Genomic DNA, 25796 nt, shown 5'->3' with positions numbered 1-25796 from the left:
TAATAATTCTCAAGTATACTTTAATCATACCTAACCAAATCCAAATAAAACATTTTAAAAAATACTTATAAAGATCAGAAATATCCCTTAACCATCCACCTAGAAAAGCCTCTAATTACTAAAGGACTTCATTTTTTTTTCTTAATTTTAAATATCTTGAAAGAATACTATGGGCTGTGAATGACTAAATATGTGGGCTATTACTAACCCATGCCTAAGGAGCTCCATGCTACCAACATCCACTTTCCATGTCTGTTCTGATGCAATTCTCCATACACTTCATTTTTAAAATAACAGCTTTATTGAGATATAATCCATATACCATACAATTCACCAATTCAAAGTATACAATTCTTTGAAAAGTGTTAGTCATTCAGTCGTGTCCGACTCTTTGCTACCCCATGGACTGTAGCCCACCAGGTCCCCTGCCCATGGAACTCTCCAGGCAAGAAATCTGGAGTGGGTGGCCATTCCCTTTTCCAAGGCATCTTCCCGACCTAGGGATCAAACCCAGTTCTCTTGCACTGCTGGCAGATTCTTTACCGTCTGAGCCCCCAGAGAAGCCCTGGGTTTTGCTTAGAGTCACAGAGTTGCATAGTCATTACCTCAATTAATTGTAGAACATTCTCAACACCATCAAAGAAAATTCTACACCTGTTTGCAGTCTCATTTCCTCTCAACTCCCTCCCTCCACCAGGCTTAGACAATCACCAAGCATACTTTGTCTCTATGAATTTCCCTGTATGGACACTTCATATAAATGGAATCATATAATATGTGGTCCTTTATGACTGGCTTCTTTCATTAGCATAATGTTTTAAAAGCTCATGTGTGTTGTAGTACACATCAGTTCTTCATTCCTTTTCATTACCAAGTAATATTCCACTGTAGGGACAGATCATATTTTATTATCTAGTCATCAGCTGTAAGACATTCAAGGCCTCATATTCATCAAATCTTTTCCTGTTGAAAAATTTAAAAAAAATTTTTATTGAAACATAGTTGATTTCCAAGGTTGTGTTAGTTTCCGGTGTACAGCAAAAAGATTCAGTTATATATATATATATATATATATATATATATATATGCACACACATATATATAGAAATATAGTTGATTTATAATATATTAGTTTCCAGTATAAAACACAGTGATTTAAAAATTTATAGATTATACTTCATTCAGTTATTTTAAAATATTGGCTATAATTCCCTGTGCTTCAAATTTTTTAAACTTATTTACATATATATTAATTTAAAAATTAAAAATGAACTTTTGAAACAAATTTTAAACTTTCAAAAATATTTTATATACAACTTTTCTGCAAGCAGTTTGATGGCTTGTATTTAGGTTGTAAATGCTCATAACCTTTTACTCAGGTTTCTACATCAAAAAATTTGTTCTAAGGAAATAATTAAGAAGGTAAAGATAAACATACAATGATGCTCACTGGAATAAACATGACCCATTTTGTACTTTGGTGCAACACAATTCAAGTGCTTCTTGGGTCTGTGTCTCCTGGGCTGCAGTCCTAACAAACCCCAAATAAACTCATTCTTTGGCTTCAAGAGGAAAAATGATGCTCATTCAAGTACTGTTTATAGTGAAAGTCATCCATGTGTATCCATCAATAGGAGAATGAGTAAATAAATGATCATTCTTCCATAAAATGAAACAGTTAAACAGACTGAGGTAGCTGCATATGCATTCACAGCAACTTAAAGAACAGCAACTTAGAGAACAGTTCATATAGTTGATCTTATTTAGGTAAAAGGGCTTCCCAGGTGGCACAGTGGTAAAGAATCCACTTGCCAATGGAGGAGATGCAAGAGATGAGGGTTCGATCCCTGGGTCGGGAAGAGGACCTGGAGAAGGGAATGGCAAGCCACTCCAGTATTCTTGCCTGGAAAATCCCATGGACAGAGGAGTCTGGAGGGCTACAAAGAGTCGGACACGTCTGAGTGACTGAGCACACACACATATACATGTAAACACACGTGCCTGAATACACATCCATAGTCCCTCTCTTTCTCAAAGGATACACTCCAAACTTTTAAAATCGACTGCCCTTAAGGAATAAAAGGGAAAGCAGAGGTTTCTTGTTTATCATTTATTCTCTTAACAACCAGAAGGCAAGGAAAAAAAAAGTTTAAGCCCTTGTGAGAGGTATCACTTAACTGAAACTGCAAAAATTCTTTGGAAACTAGACAATTAGATCAGCAATTCTGAACAGATAATAAACTCCTATGGTTCAAAGACAACATCTTCCCCTGCTTTTTGAGGGGAGGAGGACTATAGTATTCACAAACTTCATCCTTCCTTAGGTTTGGAACAGCTGCTCAATAAACACAGCTTACTAAACATGCTACCAGTATTACATTTTAAAGTATAATATATAGCATAATTTAAAATACAGTATGGAAGAAGGGAATGGCAACCCACTCCAGCATCCTTGCCTGGAGAATCCTCATGGACAGAGCAGCCTGGCAGGCTACAGAACCTGGGTTTCCATTTGTTTTTATTTAAACATAACAAAGCAACAACAACAAATCTATTCTACCAAGTCATTGAGCAGCCACTCTGCTTTCTTTCACCTCTGAACCACTCAGGTAAAGAACCGACTAGACAAAGTTTCATGTGAATTTCTCTCCCTGCACACCAATCTGGATACCTGGCTAACAAATCACATGGTGGTTTGGTAGCTAAGTCATGTCCGACTCTTGCGACCCCATGGACTGTAGCCTGCCAGGCTCCTCTGTCCATGGGATTCTCCAGGCAAGAATACTAGAGTGGGTTGCCATTTCCTTCTCCACGGGATCTTCCCGACCCAGGAATCGAACCAGGGTAACCCGCACTGCAGGCAGATTCTTTACCAACTGAGCTAGGAGGGATAGACACTAAGTAAAATCTTCCCTATAATTTCAAAATACTCTTGAACAAGTGCCTTTCTTAAGCAAACAACAATACGCATTTGATCAGTGTTTGGAACACAGGAAGTATCCATTTCTGGGTCAAAATTTATCTTACTTCAATACACCAATGGAACTAATCTTTAATGATTTGGCCATTTGGATGTGGTAACAGCTAAAAGGAATGTCATGGTTTATTACACCAAAGAGGCTGTGGGCTGTGTGCAAGGTAGCAAGCCCCCATTTACTATGACTCCTTGCAAAGTCCCAGGAAGAGGTTGTACCAAATCAACTGGTTTATTTCCATGTATTAACCTGTGAGTTAATTTATACCAACTTGGTGTTCACACATCCATATAATTGCTTAAATACATGCAAATTTATTCATCACACCAGTCAACCACTGTCTTTTATATTTAAGATGATGCCACTGACAGTGACTGTTATCCCTTGCACAAGTTTCTCTGAAATGACTTCCATCTGTTTCAGATCATAAATACAATTTTTAAAAGTAAATATCACTTTAAATCTTATTGGCTAACAATTTGAGGGTGAACAGCAAGCTGATAGATAGATTCAGTGCCAGGTGCTGTGTTGTTTTTTTTTTTTTTTCTTCTAACTGCTCTGGGTCCTCACTGCTTTGTGCGGGCTTTCCTCAGTTGCAAAAATCAGGGGCTACTCTTGGCTGCTCATTGCGATGGCTTCTCTTGTTGTGGAGCACAGGCTCTAGATATGCGGGCTTCCGCGGTTGCAGCATGCTGGCTCAGTAGTTGTGGCGCACGGGTTTAGTTATTCTGTGGCACGTGGGATCTTCCCAGACCAGGGATCAAACCCATGGTCTGCACTGGCAGGCAGATTCTTATCCACTGCACCACCAGCGAAGTCCCAGCAGGCACTGTTCTAAGCACTCTTCAAGTGTTAACTCTTGTAATCCTTACATCTACCCCAAGTAGGTCCTGTCATCCAACCATGCAGCTATGAGTGTCCCCTGCTTATGGCCCAACCTTTCCAAATGAATTAGCACAGTCTTATTGATCATCTACCTCTTGCCTAGCACTGTAAGAACAACCAACATAGAAACATGGAATCCAAGACAGGATCTCAATATACCAGAAATTAATCATCTAATTTAGGGAGACAAGTTAGGCCTAAATGAAATAATTAGTGAAAGCAGTGCTGGGGTTCTCACAACATTTGAAGACATGATATGTATGGAGCATCTAACAGCCTGATAGAGGTTTGTTCCCTCCCGTTCACACTGTCACGAAACTGGCTACCACAATGGCTCCCACAGTTTTTCAAAAAGCTTTAAAGGAGCACTCTAAAGTCTTGCACTGGTCTTCTTCCAGGAAACAATCACAGAGAGACATTTCAACTATGAAATGTCTCTAAAAACTATCCCCAAGCCCTGCTATTGAAGCAGCCTTCTGTCCGAAACCTGACACAGAAATAGAAAACTCTTTATATAACAGACACCCGCCTCTACAAGCCGCTGCATTTTCATCTAGTTACAATTATACCTTATTGCACAATGAGGGATTTAACCAAAGCACAGTCACCATCCGTTTTAATCAACTGTAATTTATCTTCATGAAATTGATTTCATCTTCTATGTCCAGATGACCCCTCACATCAACCTAAACTCCTCAAAACCCACCAAAGTGGCTTGCAAAAACTCTTCCTTGGAAAATGTCATCTCTGGCCCCTCTCAGCAGAAAAACTTATTGCAATTGTTCTTCTAGAAAATGTTGTTTTGCATAGAGGGTTCTGCACAGCACACGTCTAACTCTAAAACTGGTGAAAACTAGATACATCAGACTTCCGAGCATCTAAAATTGTGAACTAAAATCTCTATAAATATCTTAATACATAGTTTCTTGCTTATAACATTGGTTCTCAAGCTATAAATAGTGAAGACTATTCTCTATAAATGTAGTACAGCTGTTATTTGAATTTTGAAAGGCAAAGACCACAACAATTGGATATTCTAACAACAACTTACTTTTTTCCAATCTACTATCCTTATAGCATTTCATATTTCAAACTTCTATTCAATTGCTTCATCATCACCTTGAATGTATAATGTGATACTTCAAATTAATTCTTGATGTATGACTTATTCTTGAATTTTAATTTCATTTACTCCATCTAACCCATCATCATGGTTTTAGTCACCCCAGCACTAAACTGATTTTCATCTCCTACTTATTTTTTTGAATGTATAAAAATCCAACTATGAACTTCCTTTGGCAATGCGAACATTTCATGTATTTATTTCCAAGTAAAAAATGAATAGGCTCGTAAGCCACATACAAGTCATGTTTAGGAACTATACACATCTTACCATTCATTCAAGGTTTACTATAAGTCTTTATGCTAAGTATACAATGACAAGTAAAACTGACATGATGCCAGAAGCTCATGAGTGCTTCTAGAGAGAAATTCTCATTTATGCTCATGAGAATAAATGAGCTTATTCTCATTAGCCTCATGAAACATTCAATCATACTCATACAAAATCACGTGTGTTATGTACCTTTGCAAATTGCTCTTTATTAATCGTGCTCCATTATGTTTGGGAGCTACAATACAAACAGAGTGTTATAAAAATATTCAGTTGCCACCAAAAATAAAATTCTCAGAATACCAGATGTTTCTCTGTATGGACACATACAAGTCAAGAGTTGGAAAGCAGGAGAGGAAAGAATGTATTCTTAGAAAAATAAACCAGCTGGAAACAGGCCGTCACTAAACAATCCCAAAATAAGATGATTCCAACCCCTTTGTATTAGTAGTTTCCTCCCCAACAAGTAGAGATGTGCGCTGTGTGTGCGTGCTCAGTCCCTTCAGTTGTGTCTGACTCTTTGTGACCCCATGGACCATGGGCTGCCAGGCTCCTCCATCCATGGGGTTTTCCCGGCAAGAACACTGGGGTGTGTTGCCATTTCTTCTTCCAGGGGATCTTCCCAACCCAGAGATCAAACCCACGTCTTCTGCATTGCAGGCAGATTCTTTACTGCTGAGACACCATTCTGCCTGAAGTAAAGAGGACTCCTCTTTAGGCAAGACAGGTATTTTCAATGTACACTTATTAAACCACTGCATTCACCCCCAAAATGACTATGAATGTTGGAGACATCTAATGGTAGGTCTCTTCATGCAGTTAATAGGTCTCAGTTTCCACCAATCAGCATGACCCCTTCACGAGCACTTATGGTCACCGTCTGGGAAAAGTTGCATTGCGCATTCATTTTGGATGGCATTTGTGAAATGTTAGGAGTTAAAAGTTGCCAACAGCAGAATCATAAGAAAAGAGTATGAGTCAATGGAAATCAAAAATAAAAAATTCTTCAGAGCAAAGGAAACATTCAACAAAATGAAAAGGATGAAAATAGAGTGGGAGAAAATATTTGCAAACCATATATGGGATAAGGAGTTAATATCCAAAATTCATAAAGAACTCATATAACTCAGTAATAAAAACCAAACATCCGATTTAAAAACTAGCTGAGGAACAAGAGACATTTTCCCAAAGAATATAGCCCAGTGGCCAACAGGTACACAGACAGGTACCAACATCACTAACCGTTAGGGAAACGCAAGTCAAAACTACAATGAAATATCATCTCACATCTGTTAGAATGGCTACCATCAAGCAGAAAAGAGATAACAAGCATTGCCAAGAATGTGGAGAAAGAGGAACCCTTGTACACTGTTAGTGGGAAGGTAAACTGCTGCAGTCACTAAGGAAAACAACATGCAGGTTTCTCAAAAAAATTAAAAACAGAACTATCATGTGATCAGACCAGTTCCACTTCTGAGTATATACCCAAAGGAAATAAAAACAAGATAGCAAAGAGACATAGGCATTCACTGTGATTATTGCAACATTGTTGACAATAGCAAAGATATGCAAATGGAGGCAACCTAAGTGCCAGTCAATGGATGAATGGATCAAGATGATCGTGTGTGTGTGTGTGTGTGTGTGTGTGTGTGTGTGTAATATTAGTCAGCCATGAGAAAGAACGAAATGCTCCCATTTGCAACAACGTGGGTGGCCTTGAAGACATTATGTTAAATGCAATAAGCAGACAGACAAATAGTGCGTGCTATCATACATGCAGAATCTAAGAAAAGCCAAATTCATAAAAAGAGAGAATAAAATGGTAGTTATCAGGGTTGGGGAAGGATGTTGTTTCAGGATACAAACTTACAACCAGCAGATAAATAAATCCTGGCGATCTAATGCACAGTACAGCAATTACAGACAACATTGAGTTATAAACATCAAACTTGCTAAGAGACTAGATCTTAATTTTTCTACCACAAAAGAGCAATGATAATTATATGGTATGATAGAGACAGTGGCTAACACTACAATGTCAGTCATACTGCAATACATAAAGCTATCAAATCAACATGTTGTACACTTTAAACTCACACAATGTTATATGACAAATATATTTCAGTTTGAAAACTTTTGGGGACAGAGGGTCATGAAAAATAATTTTAGATTTTACTTTGACTGGAAATACTTTCCTAGCATCAGAATCTTTTCCAATGAGTCAGCTCTTCACATTAGGTGGCCAAAGTATTGGAGCTTCAGTATCAGTCCTTCCAATGAATATTCAGGGTTGATTTCCTTTAGGATTGACTGGTTTGATCTCCTTGCTGTCCAAGGGACTCTCCAGCACCACAGTTCAAAAGCATCAATTCTTCAGCACTCAGTCCTTTTATGGTCCAACTCTCACATCCATACATGACTACTGGAAAAACCATAGCTTTGACTAGATGGAGCTTGTTGGCAAAGTGATGTTTCTGCTTTTTAAAACGCAATCTATGTTTGTCATAGCTTTTCTTCCAAAGAGTCAGCATCTATTAATTTCATGGCTGCAGTCACCATCTGCAGTGATTTTGGAGCCCAAGAAAATAAGGTCTGTCACTCTTTCCATTTTGTCCCCATTTATTTGCCATGAAGTGATGGGACCAGATGCCATGATCTTAGTTTTCTGAATGTTGAGTTTTAAACCAGCTTTTTCACTCTTCTCTTTCACCTTCATCAAGAGGCTCTTTAGTTCCTCTTCACTTTCTGCCATTACGAGTGGTATCACCTGCATATCTGAGTCTGTTGATATTTCTCCCGGCAACCTTGATTCTAGCTTGTGATTCATCCAGCCCAGCATCTCACACGATGTACACATAAGTTAAATAAGCAGGGTGACAATATACAGCCTTGTCATACTCCTTTCACAATTTGGAACCAGTCAGTTGTTCCATGTCCAGTTCTAACTGTTGCTTCTTGATGTGCATACAGGTTTCTCAGGAGACAGGTAAGGTGGCCTAGTATTCTTATCTCTTTAACAATCTCCCAGTTTGCTGTGGACTTAACAAATGAATATAACTAAAAACAACCATGATGAACTTCAAAACCAAGACCTCTTCGTTTAGCAAAACTTTCTCCACAAATACAATTTTTCCTTCCATACCCTAAATATACATTTATTAATGTAATCAGATTGGCCTAAAAAGTAGCCATTATTTTAGAGTAATAACCTTCAACATCAGTAAGAGGAGAGTCATATCAATTATAATTGGGAGAAAATTACAAGGATTCCCCCTTCCTTTTCTCAGAGGATATATGAGAATATTGTATCTTGGGGGGATGTGAGGGTTTCAGGGTGATCCAAAGGGGCCATGGTTGTAAATGTTTGAGAAATACTTTTTATGTCATTGCTCAGGAGAAAAATGCTATCTGCAGAAAAATACAGGTAAGAATTCCCTGGCAAATACAGGTAAGGAGACTCGTGATGTACTGTCCATCATAGAGCCATGCATGAGAAACAGCAAAGCAAAAGTGAAGGGAGCTGGAAAGAAGGCTCTACTGACTCCACCACTAAAAAGAGTTCTGAGCACCACAAACCACCAATTCCCCCACTATGTTGTTGAGTGCCCTCTGTCACACTAGACACCTTTGATGCATCAGAGTAAAGGCAACTGATAAGCTTTCTTTCAAGAAGCTTATAATTTGGGGGGTTTTTTAAATTATAAAAAGGTAAGTGAACAAATTCATGATAACATGGCTAAAACTATCTAAATAACATTAAGAGGATTTGAAGTTAAAACAAGGGTCATAGAAAAGAGGATGGATTTTGAAAGAAATGAATTTTGAATGAATGATCTAGATGATGATCTAGGAGCTAATGAACATGAATGGACAGGAGGCTAAAAGGACATTTCAGACTGGAGAAAATAAGAACGTAAGAACTTGAATGTGTAATTTAATAAGATGTGGGCATGGTAAGGGGAGAGAGTTGCTGGGGGAGAGAGTTCGAAACCCAACAAGGAGCTGAGATGACCAAGGTGGGAAGTAGCAATTGATGTGGAAATAATCAAGCAAGTTATTAAGATATAAGCTAAACCAAATCCTAGCAAGCAAGTCAGAGACCTGAGATCACCACAAAATTGGCCCAAAAAGCACCAAACATATTTTAAGCCCTTTATATTATCCTTTAATTAGGCCAAACCAAGAGAGGCAAACTGCACTTATTACCAACTATTACACATGAAACAGACAAAAACAGTCCAGTCAAAGAGACTATATTTAAAGTTTGGGAATCTACTGCATGGCAATGATAGTTAATAATACTCTTATCACATACTTGAAAGTTGCTAAGAGACCACAACTTAAATGCTCTCACCACAAAATAGAATTATGTGGCATGATGGAGCTGTGAGCTAAGTTAAGGTGGTGATCATTTTGCAATATGCAAATGTATCAGATCAATACCCCAAATCAAATACATTTGAAAAATAGGCAAAATGCAAATAATATTCGAGGAAGTCCATTCGCCTACTTCTTGGAAGCTATGATCATTCATTGGCCTAAAAGGACGTTTTAATAAATCTGTCTGTGGTTCTCATAAGTTAACATCAGGAAACTGTACCTTATTCCCTATTGCCCTCAAATGTAGAAAAAGCAAAGATAATAAGTATTGAACCCCATCACTAATAAAGTGGAAGTAAATAAAATTCATCAAAATAGTTACTGAATTACACGGAGAAAGAAAACAAAAGTAGAATGCTGTCAAACTGAGTGTACACTGATGCTACTTTCACGAAAAGAAACACAGAAGTTTCAAGTTTGTTTGTTCGGGTATTTTTTGGTTTGGGTTTTTGTTTTGTTTTGTTTCCGGTATTAATTAGACAAAAATGATACTAATCTGACAAATTTTTCACAGGCTAAGGTGATCACCACCTGAAGATCTTCATAGCTTACTTGATTTTGTCCCAGATAAATGTTTTTAGAATTTTGAAAGGTATATTAAAAAAAAAAAAAATCAAACGAAACTAAAGCATCCTAACTGAAAAGGCTGGATTAGTTTTCTCTGCTAGTTCTTAGTTTTGGTCAATCTCTAGATATAGTCTGTCCACATATTTAATTTGGTGATAAAGAAATGCTTCCAGCAATGCTAAACATGTTAAAACTTGACTATCTGAGAACAGTATTCAAATATTAAAAATCATAGGTGGGGAAGAATAAGGCGTTTGTTCTATTTGATTCAAGTCTCCTAAAGGCCATTTTATTGGCCAGTATTTCAACAATTATTAAGAGAAACTCTGTTCAGACAGAGAAACTCTCTCCCTAGCCCTTACAAAATTTCACATAGCTTTTACTAAGTCAAAAGTTCCATTCTTTTTTTAGAAGCAGGAAGGGAAAAAAATTATTATAAGTGACTCAAAGCAAAGTAATTTAACTTTGCTTCATTAGTGAGATGTTTTCCAAGCACAACCATCGAAGACATCTGTGATGTTAAATCTTATAACTTATTCAGTAGTTTTATTATCAGTGTTGATGTTGACCTTACTGCTTTATTTTAAATTCACCTTTGTGGTGATAAAGCACACATTAGCTTTTGTCACAGTTTTAGATTAAGGAATAATCACAAGCTCATCAAATAAAAAAGAAATACAACAGTAGGGCTAAAAACTTCCAGATAGGTGAATAGTATGATCATGGCAGTTCAGTCTCCCAGTCGTGTCTGACTCTTTGCAACCCCATGGACTGAAGCACGCCAGGCTTCCCTGTCCACCACCAACTCCTGGAGCTTACTCAAACTCATGTCCATCAAGTCAGCTATGCCATCCAATTATCTTATCCTCTGTCATCCCCTTCTCCTCCAACCTTCAATCTTCCCAGCACCAGGGTCTTTTCCACTGAGTCATTTCTTCGCATCAGGTGCCCAAAGTACTACAGTTTCAGCTTCGGCATCAGTCCTTCCAATGAATATTCAGGACTGATTTCCTTTAGGATTGATTGGTTTAATGTCCTTGCAGTCCAAGGGACTCTCAAGAGTCTTCCCCAACACCACAGTTCAAAAGCATCAATTCTTGGGCGCTCAGCTTTCTTTATAGTCCAACGCTCACATCCATACAGCAGTTCAGTTCAGTCGCTCAGTCATGTCCAACTCTTTGTGACCCCATGGACTACAGCATGCCAGGCCTCCCCGTCCATCACCAACTTCTGGAGTTTACACAAACTCATGTCCATCAAGCCGGTGATGCCATCCAACCGTCTCATCCTCTGTGGTCCCCTTCTCCTCCTGCCCTCAATCTTTCCCAGCATCAGGGTCTTTTCTAATGAGCCAGTTCTTCGCATCAGGTGGCCAAAGTATTGGAGTTTTAGCTTTAGAATCAGTTCTTCCAGTGAATATTCAGGACTGATTTCCTTTAGGATGGACTGGCTGGATCTCCTAGCTGTCCAAGGGACTCTCAAGAGTCTTCTCCAACATTACCATTCAAAAGCAACAATTCTTCAGCACTCAGCTTTCTTTATAGTCCAACTCTCACATCCATACATGACTACTGGAAAAACCATAGTTTTGACTAGATGGACCTTTGTTGGCAAAGTAATGTCTCTGCTTTTTAATATGTTGTCTAGGTTGGTCATAGCTTTTTATCCAAGGAGCAAACGAACCTCCATCCATAGTTCTTTCATGCAAAGATGATCATGGCAAAGTTAAAATTAAAATTATCAATGTCAACTCAAAAAAGTTAAACAATCTGCACGTGTATATTTTTAATTCTATCTCTGAAGTGACCTAACATAGCAACTTTAATACTTACGAGACATCACCTGGTACATCCACTGGAATTTGTTTCTAATGTTCTTTTCCACTAAACGAGTTCATAGCTTGACACAGTAAGTATTCAAGATTCTGAAACATACTTTTGCCAGTAAGCAAAGCACACTTTCAAAAGTTCTGAAGTGTAGCTGAAAGAACACAATTCAGAAGATTCTTATTGGTGACCATTTGAGCATTTACAAGAAGGAGGGTATGAATAAAACCAGATCTAATCCAAATACGGTACAATGTTTGACTGTTTCAACATAGATCAGGCACAGACAACCGCATCCTCTCATCAAATAACTGAGAAATTATCTCAAAGTACTTTTGTTCTTCTCATCATTACTCATCATACTACACCAGCATCATCCCTCTCACAGTTCTCACTATATTGCATTAGTGACAGTGCACCGATAAAAAGAGCTAACACAATATTTTCCAGGTGCTAGAAACTGTTTAAGTGCTTTACCTATTTTAAACAAAGTTGGGGATTAAAGCTGGGTGAGGTTAAGCAGATGCTGAGTTTGACACCCAGGGAGCCCACATTCCAGAACTAGTGTCACTAATGCTGCTTCATCAGTGACGGAGGGAACATTCCAAATGTTCCACAGAGCATGCTTGGCTGACTGAGTAGACATTCTATTCCCTTTGGTGCTGAGCACTTTCTCGAGGAAAAAGTAGTCTGAGGAGGGGAAGGCTTTGATGAAGGGAGATATTAAAGCAACACACACATAAAATGCCAGTGAGAACTCATTTAGACTATTACTGAGCTGAAGTTAGTATTCTGAAATTTTAGATAGCATCAGAGCCTAGAGGCAGTGTGCAACTGCTGTGTTTTCATAACCCCAAGAAGTAAGTTCTTCATTCAGCAGTGTAAAATATCACATGCAGGAAAAAGGAATTGCATCAAACATTAACAGGATGAGGAGCAAATTTTAGTTACATCTCTCTAATAGTCTATCTTTTCTAAGCTTTTTAACAGTGAATGTGCATCGTTTTTATAATTAGAAGAAAAATGATATTAAAAAGGTTACTGGAGATTCCAAAAAGAGAAGGAAGGATATATGCCTCCTACTTTCCTGCATTTGGAAGCCCTAAGCCATGCAAAAGTCAGCTGAGAGCTCCCAAGAGGTCAGCCACACAGCCCCTTGGGTTAAAAAAACTAATAATAAAAGTAGAACAGATTTATTTGTTACTCTGTCATTTCAAAAGTGCTATGAAGAAGCAAAGACAGCAGGAGCCCATCTCACACTTGATTGTTCAAGGATTGGAAAAACTTGCCTAAAGCAGAGAAAATTATCTGAATTCCAAAGCTTTCCAGAAGCCTGTGTGTTCTGAGGGCCTGGATGCCTGGATCTCTCCAGAGTCAAGAAATACCTGACCATACAGACTGCTGTTGGCAACGACGCCCAGTAACCGCCCTGCCTCTTTCACTGGTAAGACCTGGAGCCAGGGTTCTCTGTTGCTCTCAGCTAGCTTGCCTCTGAGCCTTCTGCCTTCCTGCTCTGATTTCTGAAGCAGCAAGGCTCATCCATGGGATTATTACCAGTGACTGTTTGGTAATCACGGTGAGATGTATCAAAAGTAACTTGTCAATAAAGTGCTTATGTAATCAAGTCTGTATTGGCTTCAGAGAGGCAATAAAGTCTGTAATAGCTTACTTAAACTACAAATAAAAACAGACTGGCTATCCCTACAGAGGCCCATTCTCACAAGCCTTCCACTCCCAAGTGCATTCTGGGACAATATGGTACAAATTGCCTACCACCCTCAAAGAACCCCTGGGGGAGTGATAATCTTAGGAGCATCCTTTGGTATGTGTGCTTCAGAGTAAACAACAGAAACACTGCCTTGAGGACAAGCAGAAGATGTGGTTATCAACCCAACTGCCTAGAGACCAGAGGATGAGAGGCGCCCCTAATCCACCAGGAGAAAAAAGAGGATGTGGGCCAGCAGCCCCTGCCACCCAGGGAGCTGACCCAGGTTACCCGGCACCGGACTCCAGGTAAAGCTGGAAGAAGGTGCATGGGCAACTCCCCCCACCCAGTATCATTCCTTCTTCTCATTCTGTCTCCCCACCCCTCTCTCCCCATAACACTTCCTCTCTTCCCATATTGACTCACACCAGTGCCAAGTCAGCCTGCTATGGGATCCACCCAAGTCTGGGACCACATACCGCCTCTGGGGCAGATAACAGCTCTAGCGCTACAGGAAGTGAAACGTACCTAGCCTCATGACTTTGCCCAGAACAGGATTCTCTTCTGCTAGTTACCTGTACAAAGCTCACTGCCGAGGCTGCCACGTACATTGTGCTGCTGACATTAAATACGCAAACTCTGTCAAAGTCTGGGTGACACCTTGGCCGGATTGACCTTTACTTAAGTGACACTAAGCAGCTATGGGCTTCCCTTGTGGCTCAGTCGGTAAAGAATCTGCCTGCAGTGCAGAAGACCCGGGTTCGATCCCTGGGTTGGGAAGATCCCCTGGAGAAGGAAATGGCAACCCACTCCAGTATCCTTGCCTGGAGAATCTCATGGACAGAGAGGAGCCTGGTGGGCTGCAGTTCATGGGGTCACAAAGAGTCGGGCATGATTGAGCAACTAACACTTACTTACTCAAGCAGCTATAGTCTCTGCTTGTCAGCCCCAGGCAGTGTTAGTCAAAGTTGTAAGACTTAGGAGACGTATTTGTACTGCCATTATCAGAAACAAACCAACAAATCACAAAACAGTGCAGAACCTATGATTATGTAATGATAGAAGGCAAAGATTACAGATCTCGTAGAGCCCAACTAGAAGCAGCAGAACCACTAGTGACATGACAGACACATCCTGAGGATCAAATAAAAACCCTCCACCACAGACTCACCAGGCACAGCTCTTCTTGTAAAATGCACATCCATACCTTTCACATGTCTGATCATAAACATCTAGAGAGCACCTACTATGTACAAGGCATGTGCTGGCTGCTAAGGGAAAGGTACAAAGGAAAACTCGAAGATAAATAAGACCAAGGGTTCTTCTCTAAGCTTACATCTAGCAGGGGCAGTAAACTGTTTGCACAAATTCTCCAGGGCCATGGAATTGGTTATTAGTCTCTTACACTCAAGTATTTCAAAATATTGACTCAGGACTCCGTGACAGAACTCACAGAGCTATAATGAACTGTCAGCAAGTGAACAGAAGGCACTAGACAAGTATCATTCTGCTTGTAAATAAGCTAAACAAACAAATAATCAAGCAAGTACAGAAGCACGCACGCATGAGCTAACAGAATGTTCACAGTAAGCCAGGTCTCAAATCTGTAGAACACTCTAGAAACTAGTGGGGAAGGATCGGAAGCCTGGAATAGCTCTTCATAGACCTACGGTTCCTGAGCCATGTAACCCGAACGCCCTGGGTGCCCTCTTCAGAACAAGTCTGTCCAGATGTGCCCACCCTCCCAAGGGATGGAGGTGGCAAGTGGTCAGTGTACTTGGACCAAGGTACCCACGCGACTCCTAGATGTGCTCTGTCTCTTCTCTACCACCCACAGAGCTTCCCGGCCGCCAACAAAGAAGACTGGACGGTCTATTCAAGGTAAAAATGCCACACTCCCTCCCAGAAGTCCAGCCCACTGTCAAGGGGATACAGCCTGCCAAAATGAGAAACAGGGGCTTCAAGTTCGGAAGATTGCACACCCCAAAGATCACGCGCTAAGCCGTGCAGGGCAGCAAGGTGCCCTGTTAGCATCTATGTACCGCCCACGTCAGAGCGAGTATAGAATTTTCTAGGCAGCTTCCATCTGACTGGCCTCCACGCTACAGCCCCCGGAGCAGGTGGCATCAGACACTGATTGGGGCTTCTGCCCCCACTGACAATTTTCACGCAGGGACATTCACAGTCAGGATGCCAGTGCCACGTGGCTGTGTGTGCTGATGGAACAACCTGCTATCAATGCAGACGTCTTCTTTCAAAAATTAATTTTCTATTTCTTTCTTTATTTACTGTTGGCTCTGCTGGGTCTTCGTCGCTGCGTGCGGGCTTCCTCGAGCTGTGACGAGCAGGGACTGCTCTCTAGTTGTCTTGCACGGGCTTCTCATTGCAGTGGCTTCTCTAGAGCACGGGCTCTCGGCACACGGGCTCAAGAGTTGCAGCTCTTGGGCTCTAGAGTGTGGGCTCAGTAGTTGTGGTCCAGGGACTTAGTCTGGAATATCCCCAGACCAGGGATAGAACCCATGTCCCCAGCATTCACTGGCGGATTCTTAACCACTAGACCAGCAGGGAAGTCCCAGAACTCTTCATTAAAGGGCTACATTCTACAAGTGAGAAGCCACAAGCAACTAAAGAGTTCTCATGAAAGACAGCGTTTCAGAAAACTAGAAACATGAATAAGAGCTTCCCAGGTGGCTAGTGGTAAAGAATCCGCCTGCCGATGCTGGTGACGCAAGAGACCTGGACTTGCCCCTGGGTCAGGAAGATACCCCGGAGGAGGAAATGGCACCCCACTCTAGTACTCTTGCCTGGGAAATCCCAAGGACAGAGGAGCCTGGCGTGCTGCAGTCCATGGGGTCGCAAAGAGTCAGACATGACTGACAGACTAAACTGAGTGTGCACACACAAACACATACACAGAAACATGAATGGCATCTTTTTCCCCCAATGTACTGGCCTCAAAATGTACATCAATCCCTAATCTACAGCTTCACTCAACTCCATGCTGCTCATAGAAAGGGCAGCCTTCGACATCCTAATGACACGGGGCACCTGTGCGAGGAGCAGGGCTGAGGGAGGCTTCAAGTGTTGGACCAAGGGGCTCCCGCAGTAAGCACCTTCACTGCACACATTACATGTAGGATGAGCTTACCTCATTCTACCCAGAGGCCTGGTGAAATAAAGGAAGAGATTCCAGAAAGAGGTAGCTTTGGTCTGGTTAAGTTTCTACATGTCCAAATACTAACAGGAGTTTTCAGTCCCCTCACAAATGCCACCTGACTCCTACTTAACCAAACCTTGAAACACATCAAGGATCAATCTGCTTGCATGTTCACAGCAGCCCATGTTGGCAAACACTGTGAACAAGCTGGCCTTCTGCAATGCTTATTTCTGTCTTTACTCAGGGCCACGGGTTTTGACCACATGGACGGAGGAAGGGCAGAGTGATCAGAACAGATTCAGGGCTTTTAAAGCACTGTACCCTATTTCCGCTCAGCACTCCTACAAGGGCCTATCAATGACATCCCTAGAAAGAATTCACTACATCAGAGGGTTAGGGAGGAGTTTTCTCCCTAACACTCAGAGCCAGGTTTGTCCAGGATCCAGACCTTGCAAAGGCTGCGCTGAAACTGATCAAAATCAAACCACACTGGCAAATGAAGCAGGCCAACTGCTGTAAGCATGGAACTGACCTGAAATCTATTCACTTTCATGTTGTCATTAGATCTCCTGTTTCAGAATCCTGAAAATTAAAATGTTCCTCTGCATCCAGGGACCCACCTGGAATGATACCCTCTGACTGGCTCTGACTCATGCCGATCAACAGCTGTTTAATCACAAAGGCTGACTAATCAAGTAAAGGGCTTTATCTTCCCAGCTGAAAGCTCAAGATATCTAATACATACCTCTGATATTTTAAAAATCATCCCAGCTATGGAATGGAGCACGTGAAGTCTGAGCCTGTACCCCCCAATCTTGGCCTAATGCTGACCCCAGAAACCGAGAAGGCTTTGGGAAGGGCCTGGAAGGCTTGGGGCCAGGCTGATCAAATTCTTTAATTCCTCCCCATCGCCCCCACCAAACTCTCTGCTTCCAGGGGTGGAACAAGGGCAGCAGCCGTGAACTCGGGAGAGCCTGGAAGACATCAGACAGCACAGCTGAGAGCAGGGCGAGGCACATGGGAGCAACACGCCTGTTTTCCCCACTGAACAAAGAGACGGACTGGGGATGTCGGCTGAGATGTTTTACACGCAGAGGGAGAAAGGAGAAGAGAGAAGCACGTACTTGCTGCTCATTCATGTAAAGGCACAAAGTATTTACTACATCAAAACTTTTCTTCATCTTTCTCTTTAGTTTTCGTGTATTTCTGCACACAGGAAATTAGACAACCTGATCAAAATTTCTGAGATGGCGTACATCTCTCCCTTATTAAAAAAAAAAAAAACCAACCAAACACCTGCATGTATTCAGGTTTCCATATTCGTACATCTTTTTGGAAAAATGTTGAAGACAATGACTAGCAAGTTCAAAGGAAATGCGAATGTTTCTATGAATTAGCCTAAATATATTTTCTGAATTTTAGAGTGCCAGTAAAAGGCTATTAAAAACCAAAAGATCACACCAAACAGATAAATAAGAGAGTTCACAATAAAATATACTCACTTAAGGGGTGCCAGAGAACCAGATATACAACTATTTCTCCACTTTGAATTTTTAATAGAGAGGCCCTGAGTCTATGTCTCCAGTATGGTAAACAATGGTATGAGAGTCACCAGCCTACCGACTGGGATAATAAAGTCAGTTTCCTCAGGGAAAAAAAATTAAAAAGTATAGAAACCCAAGATTATTGAACACAATGTTTTGTTAGTTTCAGATATTCATTTCCTCAGAAGTCAGTTTATGACTAGGTAGTATTAACCATCGGAGAAGGCAATGGCACCGCACTCCAGTACTCTTGCCTGGAAAATCCCATGGACGGCGGAGCCTGATAGGCTGCAGTCTATGGGGTCGCTAAGAGTCGGACACGACTGAGCGACTTCACTTTCACTTTTCACTTTCATGCACTGGAGAAGGAAATGGCAACCCACTCCAGTGTTCTTCCCTGGAGAATCCCAGGGACAGGGGAGCCTAGTGGGCTGCCGTCTATGGGGTCGCGCAGAGTCGGACACAACTGAAGCGACTTAGCAGCAGCAGCAGCAGTACTAACCATCTACAAATCTCCTATACTAACCACAGCCTGGTAACATATATCCAATTAATAGGTATGATCAAATACAACAGATATTTACTGAGAACACATTATGTCTAAGGGAACAATGAACTACCTAGAACACAGAGTTGAAGCTGCAGGATTAGAGCTACAGTCTCATCCCTAGGGCCCAGGGCAGGTCTCCAAACAGCCTCTCCTTTTACTCAGATAGTTTGGTGATGGGTCAAATTCCAGGGCAGGCTCTTTGCCATGAGGTTTCCCCCTCAGATCTTATTCCAGGGCTCCGATGCCCTCCCATCGCCAGCCCCTCATTCTTCCCGAACACACTTTTACAGAAGTGTCAAAACAGTGTCAGGCTTCCCAGGTAGTTCAGTGGTAAAGAATCCACCTTCCAATGCAGGAGACACAAGAGATACATTTGATCCCTGGGTGCGGAAGTTGCCCTGGAGAAGGAAACGGCAACCCACTCCAGTACTCTTGCCTGGAAAATTCCGTGGACAGAGGAGCCTGGTGGGCTACAGTCCATTGGGTTGCAAAGAGTCGGACACAACTGAGCACACACACACACACATACTTGGGTCAAGAACATTTTACTTTTCAATGTATTCACATACGATTTCTGGACATACACTCTTTACTCAAATGAATGACTGCCAAATGACCAGACTGGTGAACGCCTGTTATAGAAGGAATTTCCCTTTCAAGAAAATTTAACACACCTGTCCCCACAGAGCAGTGGTCTGTCAGCTGAGACATGGCAAATGGCTGATTTGATACCACAAAGGTGGTCTTTCAAACATACACTGCATGAAGTGTTCACATTTAAATCAAGTGTTTGACTCTGCGACCCCATGGACTGTAGCACGCCAGGCCCTTCTGTCCTCCACTCTCTCCCGGAGTTTGCGCCAATTCACGTCCATTGAGTCAGTGATGCTATCTATTTCATCCTCTGTCACTCCCTTCTCCTTTTGCCTTCATTCCTTCCCAGCATCAAGGTCTTTTCCAATGAGCTGGCTCCTAGCATCAAGTGGCCAAAGTATTAGAGCTTGCAGGCATATTTTTGAGTCCACCCACCCAGGTGGAGGATGGAAATGATGTTGACCCTTGCCCCAATTCTGTGCTGAGTTCTCCTGGCTCAAGCCCCTTCGTGAACATGCATACACTACCCAAGCCCCCTTAACCTGGGCTTAAAAATTCCCCAATTCTGCTACGGGGGAGCCACAGCTTTGGGAAAGATCCCTGATGTTCTTAACTGGCTGCAAGTAATAAATCCTCCTTCTCCTGCTCTCTCTTGATCATGTCTTTTGGTTTAATACCCACCAACAGGAGAACCCAGTCTTTTGGGTAACTAATTTTCAGAATCTCTATGGGTCTGTAATTTTATTACTCCCATTTTACTGGTGAGGAAACTCAAGCATAGAGGGTTAAAGGACTTGCCAAACATTTCCCAGCCAGTAAGTTGCACAGTCAGTTTCAAATATAAGCAGTTTGTCCTCCCGAGTCTTCTGAGTGTCTGTTGACCACTACATCACTCTGTCACAGTACTTGACAGTGTTTTACAAAATTAGTTATTTACACCCAGTGGATGGCCACAGAAACACACAAAAGGTGACCACAAGATTTCCTCTCACCGAGTAAAAGCTCTGGCTCAAATACAAAGTAATTCACATGCTTATGAATATTTCAACTTTAGGCTAATTTTTAAATAGACAGGTGAGGTTAATTCAATGTATCAAACTACAAAAGCAAAGATGTACCCTGTCATTCAAAAAGTTCAATTATACACACAAATAGGGAAGAGTCTTTGTTCAACATTTAAAAGGAAAATGGGGGGAATTATTTCCACTGCCTAATTCGTCACCAAAAAAAAAAAAAAAAAAAAGAGCGTACTAAGCTGTCATTGTAGAGAAGGAAATACTATTCTCTCCAAGTCTGTAATACTTAAAGGCTTCAAAAAAAAGAAAAAAAAAAAAAAAAACTTAGTTACCTTACCATGCTAATGTTACCTATTTGTTACAGTAACTCTAGATCAAAAAAAGCAAATGTTTAAAACTGGATAAGGCTGCTCAAATTTAACACCATTCTCTTGATAAGCTTTCCCCACCACTCTCCTCCCTCCTTACTCAAAACATTGCTCTTGAAACAAGTAATTTTAAGGATCTTTCTCGAGGCAATAAAGTAACCATCCCCACTACAATTTGGATAGTGACTACTAAACTTTAATTAACTATATAAATAGAAGTCGTTAAGGATAGAGAACAAAAGACAAAACAAAACAAGAACCCTAACAGTTTGTTATCCAATTTAAAAAAAGGGCAGTTACAAGTTTAGCTCTGTGACACATTCTCTACTGAGCTGGGATTAGAGATTGGTGGGGACACAAAGCATCGATTCTGAGGACCTGTTTTATTAAACTACAAAACGTTAAGTATACTAAAGGCTTGTTAATCTGCTCAACGAACCACATGAGGGTTTACTGCATGGCCCTTCCAAAACTGGGGACGAATCGACTCAGGACTTGCTGCAGAACGCCCGAGCAGTTCAGCATGGTTTGCCCTTTCTGATTTTCCCCACACGAATAGTTGTGGTCATTCCTGGTGGGTGGACAACCTAGGGAGTGTTTTTTTTTTTCTTTCAAGACAGCACAAAGAGCCCACAGCAAGGCTTCCCTTTCCTCAAAGCCTCCCTTCCTGTTCCCTGTCTTTTTTTAAAAAAAAAAAAAAAGAACTTCTTCCCTCAAGGGAACTGCACAGCTGCTTTCCTCGGTCTCTTCTAACAGCAGCAGAGCTCATCACACCTCCAGACCCGACTCTAAAGGGCCAGACAGAATCAGTAACTCCACTCTGCTTTCAAAAGAATGGCTAAGAGGACACAAACCAGAAGGGAAACACACGCCCACTCTCCCTTCCTCTCTCTCTCTCTCCCTCACCCCATCTTTCTATCACCTGTTGACCAGAATTCATCTCACAAAGGAAGGTAAGAAATATAAGGGATTAACCATACTTTTGGTAGGGTGACAACAGAACCCTCAGACACAAAACAAGCTGCCCAAGGAAGTGGTAGGCTAACAGGCTTTGGAAATGTCATTTCTCCACCCCCATATACATACATACTTGTCACATAAAACAGCTGTATGCCTGCAAGAATAGCTTTAAAATCACTGGTTTCCCCCAACAAAACACAACTGTACCAGATGAAAACTAACTGAAAGGTTCAAGTCAGAAGATTTATAACGCTCCATAGGCACACAGAAAAGCTGCTATCTGAGCTGAGACAAGAGGCTCGGAGAATGTCTGCAAGGAGCCCACTCTCCCCGGCTGGCTGATACTGGCTTCCACTATCTGGAGCTCGTGGCTGCCTTCCTTCACTTGACACCTTCCACTCTCCCATCAGCTACTGCAGGCTAACTCAGCCTCCCAAGAACAGTGACCTTTTCTCCCTGGTTTTCCTAACACTCTGACAAGAAATAAATTACAACCCAACCCATTTCAGCCGCTGTAAATGTTACCTATGACTCTATGTGACTCAACTCTACATATAGGTACAGTTGAGATAAATCTGAATTTCAAAGCTAAAAAGACCTTACAGGACTTCCCTGGTGGTACAGTGGATAAGAATCTGCCTGGCAATGCAGGAGACATGGGTTCAATCCCTGGTCCTGGAAGATCTCACATGCCATGGAGCAACTAAGCCCATGTGCTACAACTACTGACCCCAAACACCCTAGAGCCAGCAAGCTGAAAATACTGAGCCCATGTGTCGCAACGACTGAATCCCGTGTGCCTAGAGCCTATGCTAGGCAACAAGAGGAGCCACTGCAATGAGAAGCCCACACACCACAACTAGAGAGTAGCCCCCCGCTCTCTGCTACAAGAGAAAGCCCGCGTGCAGCAACGAAGACCCAGCGCAACCAAAAACAAAAACAAAAACCTTACAGATTACCTAGTTTAGCCTGCAGTTTGACAGATGAAGACTCAGATGGAAAGGATTAATTACTAGCTCAAAGGATACAGACCATGTTAGTGGCAGGACCAGGCAGCATCCAGACTTCCCATCCAGCTCTCACGCCATCCTGACCCTCCACATAGAAGGGGTGCCTGGGATCCTGCAGTGGTACAGGAGCTAAGGCTAGGAATGACATACAGTTCCAGGGCCTGAAGCAGGGAACCCTGGTCCACAGGACGTTCAGTTCAGTTCAGTTGCTCAGTCGTGTCTGACTCTTTGCAATCCCATGAACTGCAGCACACCAGGCCTCCCTGTCCATCACCAACTCCCAGAGCCTACCCAAACTAGTATCCATTGAGTCGGTGATGCCATCCAACCATCTCATCCTCTGTCATCCCCTTCTCCTCCTGCTCTCAATCTTTCCCAGCATCAGGGTCTTTTCCAATAAGTCAGCTCTTCGCATCAGGTGGCCAAAGTATTGGAGCTTCAGCTTCAACATCAGTCCTTCCAATGAACACTCAGGACTGATCTCCTTTAGGATGGACTGGTTGGATCTCCTTGCAGTCCAAGGGACTCTCAAGAGTCTTCTCCAACACCACAGTTCAAAAACATCAATTCTTCGGCACTCAGCTTTCTTTATAGTCCAACTCTCACATCCATACATGACTACTGGAAAAACCAAAGCCTTGACTAGACAGACCTTTGTTGGCAAAGTAATGTCTCTGCCCTTTAATATGCTGTCTAGGTTGGTCATAACTTTCCTTCCAAGGAGTCAGCATCTTTTAATTTCATGGCTTCAATCACCATCTGCAGCAATTTTGGACTCCCCAAAAATAATGTCAGCCACTGTTTCCACTGTTTCTCCATCCATTTGCCATGAAGTGATGGGACTGGATGCCATGATCTTAATCTTCTGAATGTTGAGCTTTAATCCAACTTTTTCACTCTCCTCTTTCTTGTTCATCAAGAGGTTCTTGCTGCGAAAGATGAAAAACCTGTGCCTCCCAAGCAGGCAGGTGAAGGGGTTGATTGAAGGATAAGCAAGTACCCTGCATCTAGATAACTGAGGTAATTCCTTCCCTCTCTGCCACAATTCCAAGTAAAAACAAATAAAAAGAGGCATTTTGATGAAATACACCTGGCTTGAGAATAGGAGGCTTTTTTTCTTAATAGGACAGAATTTCATTTTGTGAGGCTTCACTTTCACAATCATACATACCCTTGGCACAGGAAGACTCTAGTAAATTTCCATAAGTTGCCTTAATAGGGAAAACACTTAACTTAGTAAGGTAAATAAGGTAAAATAAGGCTTACTGTCTGAGGCTTTTCAGATTTTAGTTTTGAGAACATTAATGGTTCTGAGAATGTACATACATGATCACAATCAAAATAGGAAAATAAACCAACAGACAACAACTTGTGAAAGTGGGCTTTAAAACCTAATTTATTAAACTAGAATAGCATTTATCAACCTTGGCTACACATGAGACTCAACTGCCAACCATGTGAGTTAATCATCTTGGATATTCCACCAGCTCAAGCCCTCTGATGACTACACCTGCAGATTTCTAGTCTTCAGGATGAGACCCCTACACTCTGGAGCAGAGACAAGTCATGTCTACTTTGTCCAATTTCCTGACCCACAGAATTCAGGGGCATTAAAAAAATAATGTTTTCAGACCACTAACTTTGGGGCTGATTTGTAAACAATAATAGTAACTGGGACACCTGGCAAGTGTTTAAAAATCCCAATGCCTAAGGTGCACCTCAGCCCGATGAAGCCAGAAATGCTAGGGGTAGGAGTCAGGCATCCATTTTTAAAGCACGCCAGATGATTCTAATGTGGAACCAAGGTTTAGAACCATGTCCAGACCTGTACTGTCCAACACAGTAGCCACCTGCTGTTTAAATTTAAACTAATGGGCTTCCCTGATGGCTCAGTAGTGAAGAATCCGCCTGCCAATGCAGGAGACAAGGGTTCGATCCCTGATCCAGGAAGATCCCACATGCCCCAGAGCAACTGGGCCCCTGTGCCACAACTATTGAGCCTGCACTCTGGAGCCTGGGAGCCACAAGTACTGAGCCCATGGGCTGCAACTACAGAAGCCCGCAAGCCCTAGAGCCCGTGCTCTGCAAAAAGAGAGGCCACTGCAATGAGAAACCCACACACTGCAACTGGATACTGGCCCCTGTTTGCTGCAACAAGAGAAAGCTCTTGCAATGAAGACCCAGTGCAGCCATAAATAAATAAATAAAATTTTAAAAGTAAAATAAATTTAAACTAATGAAAATGAAATAAAATTTAAAATTCAGTTCTTTGGTTGCACTAGCCACATTTCAAGTGCTCAGTCATCATACACAGCTAGCGATTACCACAGTGGACAGCAAATGTGTAGAATATTCCCATCATCACAGAAAATTCTAATGGACCAGTCCTGGTCTAGAGCAGTGATTCTCAAAGCTTGGTCCTGAGCTAAGAGCATCAGCATCACCTAGGGACTTGTTACAAGTGCAAGATCTCAGGCCAAGCTATGGCTCAGAACTTTTTGGAGCAAGGCTCTCCAAATGAGTCTAATGCACTCTCAAGTGTGAGAACCCCTGGGCTGTTACTGTCCACACAAAATCATTTTTTCCATGGCCTAGCTCATACCTACATATGAAAGCTATCAACTTTTAACTCCATAGTAATGTAAGGGAATGGTTCATGTTGTCATACAATTTCAGAGATGCATTTTTGTGTTGAGTAAGTTCACTTGGGAAGAAACGCCTTGCAATTGGCAAAGGATTCTTAAAAAGTTCCAGTTATTTTTATGCTCTCAGTTACTTATAATTGTTAAGAGAAGCAACTTTCAGGTCCAGAAATACAGAAATATGGTTTTAAAGTTATGAAACTCAACAGACTATAGTCCTCAAC

General features: G+C 41.6%; 1 protein-coding gene across 25 annotated transcripts in view; it reads right to left on the bottom strand.

The window, feature by feature from the left end:
* The window catches only part of KIF13A (kinesin family member 13A), a 198443-nt gene that overhangs the window by 164488 nt on the left and 8159 nt on the right, over nucleotides 1-25796 (bottom strand). The window lies entirely within an intron of this gene.

The sequence above is a fragment of the Giraffa tippelskirchi genome, chromosome 8 (assembly GCF_054371585.1).
Source record: "Giraffa tippelskirchi isolate mGirTip1 chromosome 8, T2T-mGirTip1v1.2.pri, whole genome shotgun sequence".
In the NCBI taxonomy this organism is placed as follows: domain Eukaryota; kingdom Metazoa; phylum Chordata; class Mammalia; order Artiodactyla; family Giraffidae; genus Giraffa; species Giraffa tippelskirchi.
This window is presented reverse-complemented; position numbering and strand designations above follow the sequence as displayed.